The sequence below is a fragment of the Paroedura picta genome, chromosome 1 (assembly GCF_049243985.1).
Source record: "Paroedura picta isolate Pp20150507F chromosome 1, Ppicta_v3.0, whole genome shotgun sequence".
Lineage (NCBI taxonomy): Eukaryota > Metazoa > Chordata > Lepidosauria > Squamata > Gekkonidae > Paroedura > Paroedura picta.
Window position 1 is genome coordinate 147,121,245 of NC_135369.1, and position 14,031 is coordinate 147,135,275.

At 41.1% G+C, this 14,031-nt stretch overlaps 1 protein-coding gene across 1 annotated transcript in view; it reads left to right on the forward strand.

Moving 5' to 3' along the window:
- Positions 1-927: 927 nt before the first annotated feature.
- LOC143825613 (protein eyes shut homolog) overlaps positions 928-14,031 on the forward strand; it is a 392,680-nt gene continuing 379,576 nt past the window's right edge. Inside the window, exon 1 of the mRNA XM_077313795.1 lies at positions 928-1,063. The gene's annotated coding sequence lies outside the window, so the exon portion shown is untranslated. The remainder of the gene's footprint in view (positions 1,064-14,031) is intronic.

The window sequence follows — 14,031 nt, forward strand, 5'->3', positions numbered from 1 at the left end:
GAGCATCTGGCATGTTCTAGTATGCAGAGTAGAAGAAAAATTGAATCTTCCTTCAAAGTGAATATTAATTGGCCATGACCAGCTAGTCCCACATCTGTGTTTTTCAAGTGAGGTTGCCAATTGAACTCAGTGACCACTGAGACACTACCTGAGGAGCTGCCTCAGCAGCAATTCTGTTCTGGGGAAGATGGGAAGTCTTGCCTTCTTTGTTGCCATTCCCTGTTTATTCCACCCTCCCAATTCCCTGCTGCAATGAAGACTTGCTGCAGTGGTAGCGGGTGGGATGGGATGAAGCATCCTTGCTGTCAGAACATATGAAGTCCCCCAGGCACTTCCTCTGTATCTTGGTGCATTGGCTGCTATATTCAGATAATGCTTGATGGTTAATGTGAAAACATTTAAAAACCTGAAATGGAAAATTTGGTCAGGTAGAAAACATTGCATCCTGTCCCTTTTTCACACTTTTTCATCTACAAAAATTCTAAATTCCCAGAAATTATTCTCAATAGAACAATAATATTGTTTCGATTAGTAATTTATGGTTCCAAATGCTGAGAAGTAAAACTGAGAAGTAAATGTGTGTGGACAATGCTGCTAGAAATTACATGACTACATGCAAAGTTTACCAGCTTTACATAATAGGCATACCTCTAAGGGGATTACCTTCCTGCTCATGTCATTCACAGAGAGATTAGATTCCGCAGTCTAGGATATGCTCATCTAAATATATACTAATTCCGCTTGCAATATGAACCTTGTGTCAGTGGGAAATATGGAAGAGCCTTATACTACATGTACAAAAGAAGGGCTTGGTATAGCCATTGTAAAGCACTGCCTTGCTTCTTTCCCAGCAAGCTCTCTGTTCTGACTCATAAACTGGCAGCCTCCTCAGTCAGTACGCTGCCATGTGATATTGTCACCGAGCCCTCAGCATCAGGTTTCCTTAGTGACCGAGGCACTCTCCCTTCACCAGAGTTCACATCAGAAATTCAGAATGAAAACAGTTAATTCCTCATGATGCCTGAAAACACAGGACAACATTCTCTTCCTAAACTATAATATGGTAAGTTGAAATTCAGCTTCAAAGTGGTTGCATTATATGACTGTATTGTACTTATGGTATATATTTGTACCAGATGGTGGCCTGTCGTACTCATCCCTAGATTAGGTGGATAAACTCAAGGCCTTATGCTAACCTGCACCTGTTCTAGTGTTTATTTATTGGAAAAAAAGAGTAACAGGTGATAGAATGTTGGCTGTTCAAAGCAACATTACATTTCTCTAAATAGTTTTTTAAGGTTTTTTATTCTAAAAATATCACTGAAGTTTTTCACATTCTGTTGCCAGTATACCCAGCCTGTGACAACTAATATCTAAAGATATTCTTTGCAAATGTGTTTAAAATGTTAAAATTCACGGGAAAAATAATCTGCTCTAGTTGTATATATAAAAGCAGCAATGAAATAGCAACTGCCTTATTCTAAATATGAACTGAAATGATGGATCTTTTTTTTCACTGTATACAGAAATTATTTGAGTTCATCTTGTACGTTCAGGATGGAAAATGGTCTTTGAACAAACATTGTAAATATTAGCCAGATATACAATTTAAACCTTTCTAATTCTTCAAACAGAAAAAAACTTAATTGTTGTTTTTTATGAATACTGAAATTGTTTCTATAAATATGAATGGATGCACTTTCCATCTTTATGTCAAGGTATGAATCTAGCTTTATACTTGGCAATAGTCAAAATTGAAGGAGATTATCTGGCTACAAGTTCCTAGGAATTGCATTTCCATGGGGGGCTGTTTGTGATCTACTTATGCAATCTCAGAAATAAAATATATGCTTTTTTCTTTCACAACTGCTGAGATTGTAAGAATAATGTAGGACCATAAGGAGGAGAAGTGTTATGAATTTGTGCTTGGATCCACTTGCACACATTCCCCACGTTCCAACCCCATAGAGATCTTTTTTGATCCCCCCAAAAGATTATTCCTGAAATTATAGAACCTGTTGTTGTTATGTGCGAAGTCGTGTCCGACCCATCGCGACCCCATGGACAATGATCCTCCAGGCCTTCCTGTCCTCTACCATTCCCCGGAGTCCATTTAAGTCCACAGAACCTCTGTGGACAAAAAAGCTATGTGGGACAAGGAACTGAAACACAATCATGTCACAGCAGCCCTTGATCCACGTGGTTGTGTACATCTATGTGTATCCCATGGCTCCAGCAATATTTTCTCTCACTTTTAAAAGGGGAAAGAAACAAAGGGAATGTCTACATCTGATAATGATGCTGATCATTATTTTTATTTATAGTGCTTCCGCGTTTATAAAAAAGGTATCATTTTCAAGTATTCATTATTTTTATTTTAATCTGAAAATATTATATTTTTGATGAACATGGTGACTGGAAATATAACTAAAGTATGTGATGTAATATTCTTAAAATGGACTACATTCCCTCAAGGAGACACCATTAGAGAATGCAGTTGTACATAGTCATTTTTTGGCAGAAATTATATGCACTGTATATCTTTCCTCCGTTCAATTAACTTTAAACACTGCAGGCAGTAATTACTCATAATTCCTAATTATATTTTTGAGTGATTTGTTTGTTGCTATTGTTAATTAGTATGAAGTTCTCAAGAATCCCGATGCAGTCAGTATGTCCATTTAATTATAGGTTAAAACCCCATTTTAAAGTAATCAGTGTGGATTATCATAACCATTGCAGTGGGGATTTTTAAGAGCAATCATTTGTTGTCAGCTTCTGTGAGAAAACATCATAGAATTACATAGTGGCTGCCATAGATCTGACTTATTTTAAAGGAAACCATATAATGTTATCTGTGGTGACACTATTTAAAACAGTGGTTCTCAACCCGGGAGTTACGACCCTTTGAGGGGTTGTTTGGCCTTTCCCCTGGGGGTTGCGGTGGTGGCATGGTGCTGGCCTCCTCCATGCCACCTTGGAATCATAGAATCATAGAGTTGGAAGGGGCCATACATCTAGTCCAACTCCCTGCTCAATGCAGGATCAGCCCTAAGCATCCTAAAGCATCCAAGAAAAGTGTGTATCCAACCTTTGCTTGAAGACTGCCAGTGAGGGGGAGTTCACCACCTCCTTAGGCAGCCTATTCCACTGCTGAACTACTCTGACTGTAAAAAATTTTTCCCTGATATCTAGCCTATATCGTTGTACTTGAAGTTTAAACCCATTACTGCGCGTCCTTTCCTCTGCAGCCAACAGAAACAGCATCCTGCCCTCCTCCAAGTGACAACCTTTCAAATACTTAAAGAGGGCTATCATGTCCCCTCTCAGCCTCCTTCTCTCCAGGCTGAACATTCCCAAGTCCCTCAACCTATCTTCATAGGGCTTGGTCCCTTGGCCTCAGATCATCTTCGTCGCTCTCCTCTGTACCCTTTCAATTTTATCTACATCCTTCTTGAAGTGAGGCCTCCAGAAATGCACACAGTACTCCAGGTGTGGTCTGACCAGTGCCGTATACAATGGGACTATGACATCTTGTGATTTTGATGTGATGCCCCTGTTGATACAGCCCAAAATGGCATTTGCCTTTTTTACCGCTGCATCACACTGCCTGCTCATGTTTAGTTTACAATCCACAAGTACCCCAAGGTCTCGTTCACACACAGTGTTACCTAGAAGCGTATCCCCCATCCAGTAGGCATGCTTTTCATTTTTCTAACCCAGATGCAGAACTTTACACTTATCTTTATTAAACTGCATCTTGTTCTCATTTGCCCATTTTTCCATTGTGTTCAGATCTCGTTGAACTCTGTCTCTATCTTCTGGAGTATTTGACAGTCCTCCCAATTTGGTGTCATCTGCAAACTTGATGAATAGTCCCTCCACCCCCTCATCTAGATCATTAATAAATATGTTAAAAAGTACCGGGCCGAGCACCGAGCCCTGAGGTACCCCGCTACTCACCTCTCTCCAGTCTGATGGAACACCATTGACAACAACTCTTTGAGTGCGGTTCTCTAACCAATTCCCTATCCACCTGACTATCTGAACTCACCAAGCTGGCACCGGGAAGGCCAGCGCCATGCTGCCACCACCACCGCCGCCACTCCAGCTGCCGTCGCTCCTGTGATGCTGGCCTCCACACCGCCTCAGTAAGCTCTGAGTCAGTGCGGAGAAGGCTAGCACCATGCTGCTGCCACTCTGGCCACTGCTGCCACCACTCCGCAACCCCTACATCAGGAACGAGATTTATTTTTAAAAGAAGGAAGCATTGTGATTCCATTAGCAGTGGCAATAATGACGCATTATCATAGATGCATCTAATCATAGATGCATCTATGATTAGATGTATAGGCGTTTCAGTGGAGAACTACTGAATTTTTTAAAATTAGTGAGCATCGTGGGGGCCCTTCAAAGCATGTAGAAAGGGGATTGGCTGCCTGGCTTTATTGGCAGGCGGAAGAGAGTTGCGTATAAATTGCGTTGCTCTCTTCCGCCATTTCCAGCAGCACTTGTGGAGGGGAGAAGCATGAAATGGTAGCAGAGAAAAGCAAGACAGCAGGAAAGGTGAGGAGGGGCTGGGAGGCACAGTTATATGTAGTGTTACGCCACTCAGCTGGCATAACACTAGTTTTAACCATGTGCAGAAATGCTGTGTGAGTTCACCCCCTGGTTAATTGGTAGGCGTAGTCTAAGCTTTGTGGTTTCCTCCCCACACCGAGTGATTGAAAATTATGTTCACTAAATATGCTTTTACTGTTTTAAAACAAAGCACAGAACTTTTATATCTGAATCCCACATGTTACTGTTACATGGACACAGCTTAGGGCTCAAACTGAACTCTGTTGCATGTATAAGCGCAACCACCAGTAGTTATATGCTGATGAGTCTTCCCTGCTTGTACCACTTTAGGGCACAGCTGAGACTCATAAAGGCAGTTATGCCACTTTCTGAAAGTAAAATGGAAGGTCTGGGCTTCCTCCAACCCCTTGATGCAGCACATTACAGGACATCTATCTGCGATGCAGGGTATTTTACAGGAAGCAAAGTGGACATGGTCTCTGGAACAGTTCAGCACAGCTTGTAGCCTATATGGCAGTTCACCACAGATTCAATAAAGCTTTCATTTTTGTTTCCTGCCTGGAATTGTGGGGAACATTGTCAAGCACCTGGTATGGTTTCCCTGCCTGACTGACAGTTTATGACTGACTGCTTTGAGAGCTACAAGTCTGAAGGTTTTCTCTGCAGAAAAACGGTCTCATAGTTCTACTGCATACAGTTTTCACAGCATTAAAAAGTGACATAAAGAATACTTTCATAATCTGTGACAACAAGGCTGAATAGGATTTGCCACAGAAACTCATACGAACCTCCTTTTTTTTACCACCACATAACTATGGGTTGATTTGTGGATTCTGGAAACCCTGTCGTTCCACATAGCCCTTCTCAGGAGGAAAAGATTTATTATATGGTATATATATGCCATCATACACTCATTGTGAGAGAGGCACAGACATGATGATTTCATTTCTGCAATGATATATAAGTGTGGCTGCCTTGCACAGATTTATTGCTTGTGATCCAGGTTGCTTTTGCCATTCAGATGAGTTGCTTCTAGGCATGGAATACTAGGAGCTAATTTGAATTTTCCTTCAGAGAATACACAACCCAAACAACAGCAGCAGTCTCTCTCTGTGGATTTGTCAGTCCTAGACATTCAGACAGCAAAACAAAACAAAAAGAAAACAAACAAAAAATCTACTTATAGCCCCCCAAACAGTAAAGTATAATGTAATGGCACTGCGAGCCTTCAGTCATTTTGTATAAAATCACTTTTATAAGGTTAACAAATCAAATGGACAGATGATCAATGTCAGACCTATTGAGAAACTGCCTGTGCAAACGGAATACAAGATTAGCTTCTGGTCTATCACTCAAGGCATCGATGTCCGTGTGTCTATTAATGCATGACTTGGAGAAAGGCTTGTAAAAGTCACCTTGATCTTATGATGCATTTAGCATGAATTTCACATTAAAGTGTGAAAGATATTTAAGGTTAATAAAAATTTCCTGCTACATGATGAAGAAGCTGTTAATAGCTATAAATACACCTGGAGCATTGACTTTCAGTATTAGTCTAATTATTGCAGCAATTATAAATCATAATAATTATTTGTTAAATTTAAATTTGTTAGAAAAGAAAAGCATTCAGTTTTGTATGGATCATGAGGTTCTCAAATACTCTGATAGCCCTTTCAGGAAAGCTTCTTCATCCTTTTTTTTTTTTTTTAGAAAAGAATTTTTATTAGATGTTCTATACAGATTTAAAGAGGTAGAAAAATGCAAATAAAAAAAGAACAAAGAAAAATGATAGCAAAGAACAGACCTATTAACTTCATCACAATAAGTTTTTAAGTCTCCAGCCAACCAGCTTATAAATTATATGCTACATATTAAATTGATCAATTTATGCCAAGCTTATTTTGTAACATTGATAAGTTACTACATATACTTTCTTTAATTGCAAGGCATCCTGTCAATAAGAGATAGAAGTCTATGACCGATTATTCACAGGCCGGGAAAGGTGGGCCTGCACCTGCATGACAGCAGGTCTAATCCCCACATATGCATGACACCAGCACCTTCCAGGCCCCCTCCCAGCCCTGGCCCTTGTCATGGCCTCTGATAGCCTGCAGCAGGGTAAAGCAGGCAGGCCCGTGTATAAGGGTCTTATGGTCCCTAGCCATTTCAGTTAATTCTAACATCTTCAACCATCAGTTCAACCATCAGTCTCCTGTAGCTAGTTTTGTAGTTTGTAGAATCTCGCAGCCATCATCATATAAAGAAACAAAGTCCCATGGCTATTTTCAAAATCTTCGGAAAAATCCTTCCGTTCTCTATAGCAGATTAATCTTTAAAATCTTTTGTATGCAAGTATGCATTTATATCCAAAAATCTCCCTGCTCTACATGGTAAAATGTTCCTGATGCTTGTTCACACTTTCAACATGTGTTTGATATGTTTTTTTTAATCATTTTTATTCCATTTATCTGGTGTTATATACCACCTATACAAAATTTTATAGATATGTTCTTTGATTAGTATAAATTTAATCCCTTCAACCACATTTTTATGTTTTTCCATTAGTATGTTATAACCAAAACATTTATTCCATTTTATCATAAAGCCCTTTACTTGTTATCTTCTATATCATTTCAGCAAAATTGTATACATTTTTCCTATAAAATGTTCATTTTTTTTACAAAATTTCACTTCAAATATAGTGTTAAGCCGTATATTTTCTTATATTTTTCTTATATTTTCCATTCTTTTATCCATAGAAAACAACATGCCAGAAAGTATATATTCAAATCTAGTAAACCCGTGTCCTCTATCTTTAGCATCTTGCACTATCTTATATTTAATATACAAGGCTTTTTCCTTTGCAAAATAAATTTTATAAGTCTTTTTGCCATTGTTTAAATGGTACATCTGAAATCACTACTAGAATTATCTAGAAAGGAAATAGCATTCTGGGCAATACATTCGTTTTTATCACTGTAATTCTCCCCAGTAAAGACAATCTGAGTTTATCCCATCATAACAAATCTTTTTAAAACTGCATTCAATGTTTTTCATAATTATTTTGAAATTACATACAATTCTTATTTGTCACCTTTCACCTTCTTTCAAATTCTAAAACCAGTTCCCCCCCCCCATCGGTTTTATTTGGTTTTGTGTGTTGATAGCTTTAGTTAACACCTTTGTTTTTTCTTTCTTATTTCAAAACCCACTATTGAACCAAGCTATTTTGACTTTGTTATTAATATCTCTATTCCTTTAAAGGGGACTTCCAATGTTAAAACTAAATCATCAGCAAAAGTTCCTACAATGTGTCCAACTTGAGACCAGGGACTACCTTTTATCACACCATCTTTTGCCATATTTTGTATAGTTTTTCCATGGGATGAATGCAGGGAAATATTTTTATCTACTTTGAAATGTTGGGCTTCAAGTAAGTTCTATTCATCTTTGTCGTTTTTCTTTAGCCCTTTTCCCCTTTCCATATAGCAGGACCTAAAAGATTAGATGATAAAAAATATGAACTGTAACATTTACTTTACAGGTCATTGTACCATTTATAAATGTGATGAGTGGAACTCTTGAGGAAAAGTCAACTAAGGAAATGGCAAAGCCATCAAAGATACAATTTTCTATGATGTATTCTACTCCCATTTGCTTTTGAAAATATCTCTTTTGTGAGAACTTAAAAGCTCAGCTTGCACGTATCCCTTGTGTTGTGTGCATGCAAACAGCTGGCCAAACTGAAACAAAGGGAGGGAGCAATTATTTACTGAGCTTCTTCTTTTTGTTTTTAAAACTGTATCTTTGTTTTAGTGCCTATATTGGAAGAGGTTTTCTAGAAAGATGGACCATGCATCATTGGAAATGTGTATCTTGAAGAGAAGGTGCTCTCTGATTTGTTGTCAAAAGGAGGACTTCAGCTTTGATTATCTGTAGTTACCGACCATCAATCTGTACATTTGGTTTCTTGGTCCCTGTTTCATCAAAGAATCACCTCATATATTATCTTTTCCCCCAAATGGAAGTTTTCATAATCATACAGTATTGAAGTCACATGAATACACCCCACCCTAACAGGCACTGATCTTTCTGACCATTGGACAACAGTATATGAATTTGGGGGGTGGGCAACCACTGTTCATGTGGAGACTTGTTTCACGTGGAGAATTATTTATTTTTATTTATTTACTTCAGTTTTGACCCCACAAAAGCTCTTTGAGGTAGATTCAAGTGGGTAACCGTGTTGGTCTGGATTAGCACAACAAAATCAGTGTTCAGTGGCACCTTTAATACCAGCAAAGATTTATTCAAGGCGTGAGCTTCCGAGTGCAAGCACTGAGGAAGAGTGCACTAGATTGAGGGTGGGGGAAAAGGAGGAGCTACTTTGTGCAGTGCAGCAAACAGGACTATCAACAGACATCTCTTCCTCATTTATCCTATTGCTGTTTTTTTTGCTTTTTGCAGCAGAGCTTTCTACCCTTCCTTTATTGTGACAAGAAAGGGTCTGGAAAGAAAAAAAATATTGGTTTCTGACTAGCCAGAACTTATTGTTGTGGGGTTCAGTTATATAATCTGGCCTGATCTGGAATGGTTAGTGATATCTTGACTGGGGTTGTCAGGATTTGTGTGAGCTAGGTGCTGAATCTTGTACTGTATAATTGGCGGGGGGGGGGTTAATGCATGCAAGGAAAAGCAAGATGAACTTGGAGACAGTTCACTAGCAAACCCAATGGGGCAGCTTCTTAGGAAACCTGCCCAATGGGGAAGGGAATGAGTTTAATTATTTGCATAGTTGAGACTGAGATTAATAAACCCTATTTTATCACATGGATTTTGTTTGGAGTTTCAGGGTATGGTGCCAAATATTTTACCTTTCTCATGACTACACTTGATTTTAAATTATAATTTTGAAATAGCTGTACACTCAAAATGAATTGCATCAATATGCACTTTATTTAATTATCCATTAATTATTGTCCTTGAATGATAATAATAGCTGAATAATTTCATGTCCAAGCCTTATTCTACACACCTAAGTGGACAACATACTGACATAGTTCATATACCTCATCTAGCATGACTTTCTTTCATAATGTCTTGGTGTAGTGGTTAGGCGTGCAGACTTCTAATCTGGCGAGCTGGGTTTTATTCCCAGCTCCTCCCCCACATGCAGCCAACTGGGTGACCTTGGGCTCACCACAGCAGTGATAAAACTGTTCTGACTGAGCAGTGATATCAGGGCTCTCTCAGCCTCACCCACCCCACAGGGTGTCTGTTGTGGGGAGAGAAAAGGGAGGACAATTGTAAACTGCTGTGAGACTTCTGCTGGTAGAGAAAAGCGGCATATAAGAACCTCTTCTTCTTGTCTTCGTCTTCTTCTTTGTCTTATGTATCCTATGTAGTACAATCCATAATTTAATTCTATACCAACATGATATTTTGCCAAGTTTTGCCCTTGCACCCCTCCCTTTCTCAGTTATTTGTACTGATGTAAAGAACTAAAGAATCTCAAGATGTCTCATCATAAAAATGTACATGTCCTTATCACTGTAAAACCACATGGATGAATTACTTTTTTTCTTGACAACATGTCCATATATTTTACATCTATCCCCTAAGAAATAATTTATTTTTATTCAGATTGTCACATTTTGTATCTAAGAGGGCTGGATCAGTGCATTTGAAATTGCAGGGTGATTTATGACATGGAGATAGAAAAAAATGATGGGCATTGTGACCTTGGTGCATGGCTGAAATACACAAAGATTTTAAGGATAGATACACCAAAGACATATTCTCTTCCTGTTCAAGGCTGGATGGTTAATCCCAGAGATAACTGGCATCCAGCACAACATTAAATGTAAACGTATCATAAACCACTTTCAAATTCAGCAACATGCCACTATTATTTCAGTTACCCCATATTGGGAAAGGTCAGCTCAATGTTTGACATATTCTTATTTCCTTGTGGTTGTCTCAATTGTCTCTCCGCCCCCGCCCAGGTTGCAGCCAGCTTTTGGTGACCCTGTCGGGTTTTGGAGGCAAAGGTGGCTTGTCTTTCCCTGCCCCTGTGGTATTCTGTGGTGATCTCCCCTACAACTACTAATCAGAGCCAACCGTGCTTAGTTTCTGACATCTGATGAGATCAGATAGCCTGGACCAGGGGTAGTCAAACTGTGGCCCTCCAGATGTCCATGGACTACAATTCCATTTGCTGGCAGGGGCTCCTGGGAATTGTAGTCCATGGACATCTGGAGGGCCGCAGTTTGACTACCCCTGGCCTGGACTATCCACGTCAGGGCAATGATCTTACCTATTGCAAATATATTTCTATAATTGACATTTTGAAAATGAAATTAATGCAGTGCTTGCTTGTGATTGTTGTTTATGTTGAAAACAGACAGGGGGGAGCTGAATTAAGGGGGAGCTTAAAAAAAGACAATACATACCGCCACATTCCACAGCATTCTGTAGTAGTCGGACTAGGATCTGGAAAAACTTGGTTTGAATCCCCGCTCTGCAATGGAAGTGTGCTGGGTGACCTTGGGCCAATCATACTCTGTCAAGGATAAAATGGAGGAGAGGCAAGTGATGTCAGGTGTTGAATGCAATTTTTATGAGGGCTGAATCTGGCATTCTTCCCCCCTCCGCTTCTCCATCTTCACCATCACCAACAACAACCTCATGTGGCTGATCAACCTGCCCAGAAGACAGGAAGGGGGTTCTAAATCTGGCTCCCCAAGGGGGGGGGAATCTATCAAATCCCCCACCAGTTCTCATCCCTCTTGCATTTCTCACAGAAGTGGCAGAGCTGAGGGGAAGGTCTAATGGAGAGGCTGTTTCGAAAACCTGCAAGGAGTGTTTTTTGTCCTCCCATGACCCCTTTCCCTTTATGGGCTGAGAACATATGATCCTGACATTCACTCTGTCCCTGTTCATAGGCAGCTCTTTTCCCTTTAACTTCTCCATTCACTTCTGAGATCAGGACATCTTTCCCCTTATATTGGTACACAAAAGACAGCTCAGTTGCCTCCGAATCAATGTACTGGTCCATATGCTGGTCTTCATCTCCATCTCTTCCCTGCCAGTCCTGTTCCTTAATTGGTAAATCACTTCTCTGTACACCTACTCTCACCCACATTTTTCACAGTCACCATCTGGTGCAGTGGTGACAGTGCCAATTGCTTGGCTCCACCTTTACAAGTACTGGTTTCACCAATTCTCTCTGATATGTGGCCAGAGGAGGTGGGAAGCAAAAAAAAAAAAACCCTCCATGATTCCTCTGTCATTCCCCCACACTATTTAACCTCAACCTCATAGCCCTGACCCCAGGAATTTCCTTTCTATTTCTTGACAGTGACAACCACACATACTTCACTGTGTGTACCTGCTGACCCATCCCTCCCCCCAAGCAGCCTCCTGCCTTCCCTTCTTTGCACCACTTGCTTGCAGGCCATATAAAAGCCCTGGGCGGGTGTGTCCTGGCCCCAGGCCATCCATTTGACACTCCTGAGAAAGCTCTCTTGGGTCCCAACTGGGGAGAAAAGTGGGTTATAAAATAATTGAATAAATAAATAATTTCAAAACGCAGAGAGCCACATAAACAATGGAATCATGATTGCATTCCCAACAATGCTGGATTTGGAACACATTAAATATTACAATCCAGTGATTTCTATAAACAAAAGAATTCTGAAGCACCCTTGGAGTTAACAGAGGAAGCAAGTGCTACTGCACTTTGGTTTGCAGTGGTGTATCTACTCCCTCTCATTCAAATGCATATAGCAAAAGTTCACGAAGCTTCAAAATGATTCAAAATTCTAGTTCAGCACTTATTATGTCAATTAGCTTCTGGCAAAAGCCAGCTTAACTGGGCTGCGGCACAGCATCACAATCCTGGGCAGTATTGCACTAGTCCTGCTTCCCAGGATTATGCTGCAGCCCTGTTGAGCTGGCTTTTGCCACAATGGGACACTGGCTTTTGCTGCTAGGCACTATTACATTGATTGCAGGGGTTCTACTGTCCCTGGAGACATGCTCCCTCCCTTTCAGTGTCTACTCTGGAGATTCTCTGATGTGAACGTTGTCCTGTTGGGTTGGCACTGCCACAATGGCACTAGTTCTGCTGGGCTCAGATCTTGGTTCTGGGCTGACCTTGCAAAAATGCTCCCCTGCACTTTCACTGCAGGGATTCTCTGGGATATCCTGCTGGGTTTCTATTGCCTTGCTCTTTTTTCTACATTGTAAATAATGGAGGTGCCTCCATTGGGTGACCATAAAATTGGACCCCCTGCTTCAATCTTCTTGAAACATGGAGGTTCTTTTGAGGAAAGGCTCCAGCAGCTATCCTGAAAATTTGGTGCCTTTACCTCAAACTTCTCCCCCACCATACCATTGAATAGGTTTAGGCTACATTTTCCAGTGATTTTAACGGCTTCACGGGTTATGGTGAAGCTGAATCAATTCAGGAAACATGAATTGATTTAGGGGTTTAGCAATTCGGCTCATGATTTAAATGGGATAATAGCAGTTCAGCTTATGAAAAGCCAAAGAAGACACACAAACACACACACCCTGAATCAGCATTGATTTGGCTTATTTTTGGCTCAGTTGAACCAAATTGCACAGCGATATGGTAGACCTCTCTGCCTGTGATCCTGGAGAGCCTCCATCAGTCAAAGTACACTGTAATGACCTTAATGAAATATGTATAAGTCAGGTTCATGTGTTCATATTCTAAGGGAGATTTGGGAGTCTCCCTCTCTCCCCTCCTGTGGGGAGAGCCGATCTCAGGCTGCCCCTCCCTGGGTCCCACCGTACAAAGAGAGCCAATAATACACAACAAAGCCAAAAGGTTGTAAAAGGTGTATTAAAACAGTGGTCCCCAATCACTGGGTTGTGGCCCAGTGCCAGGCCGCAAAGGCCTCAGCACCGGGCCACGGCTCCCTCTCCCCGCTCCCCTCCACAGCGAGAAGCTTGCCAGGCCACAAGCAAATTGTCCACCGAAGTGGCCGATTAGCTTGCAGCCCGGCAAGCTTCTTTCTGCGGGGGGGGGGAGAGGGAAACGCAGCCATCGGCATGGTGGTGGCGCAAACGCGCATGCGTGTACCTGCCACGCATGGACATTTCCGCCCGGTGGGATTGCAAACGCACATGCATGGTGGTTTCACGCATGCGCGCATATGCAGGCCTGTCACGCATGGGCGTTTGCACTCCCCGGCATTTGTGCAGGTGCTGCTGCACATGCGCAGGGCCCCGGGTCGCCTTCCCCCCCACCCCTTGGAAAAAAGGTTGTGGACCACTGTATTAAAAGACATTCTAAAGCTACAGCAAGCTAGAGTAGCAATACAGATACATAGTGTGACAGAGATGAAAGGAAAGCAAGCCGTAACTGGTCCCATCTCCCACGATAGCTGAGAGATGAGAGAGGTTCAGGCCAGTCTAACT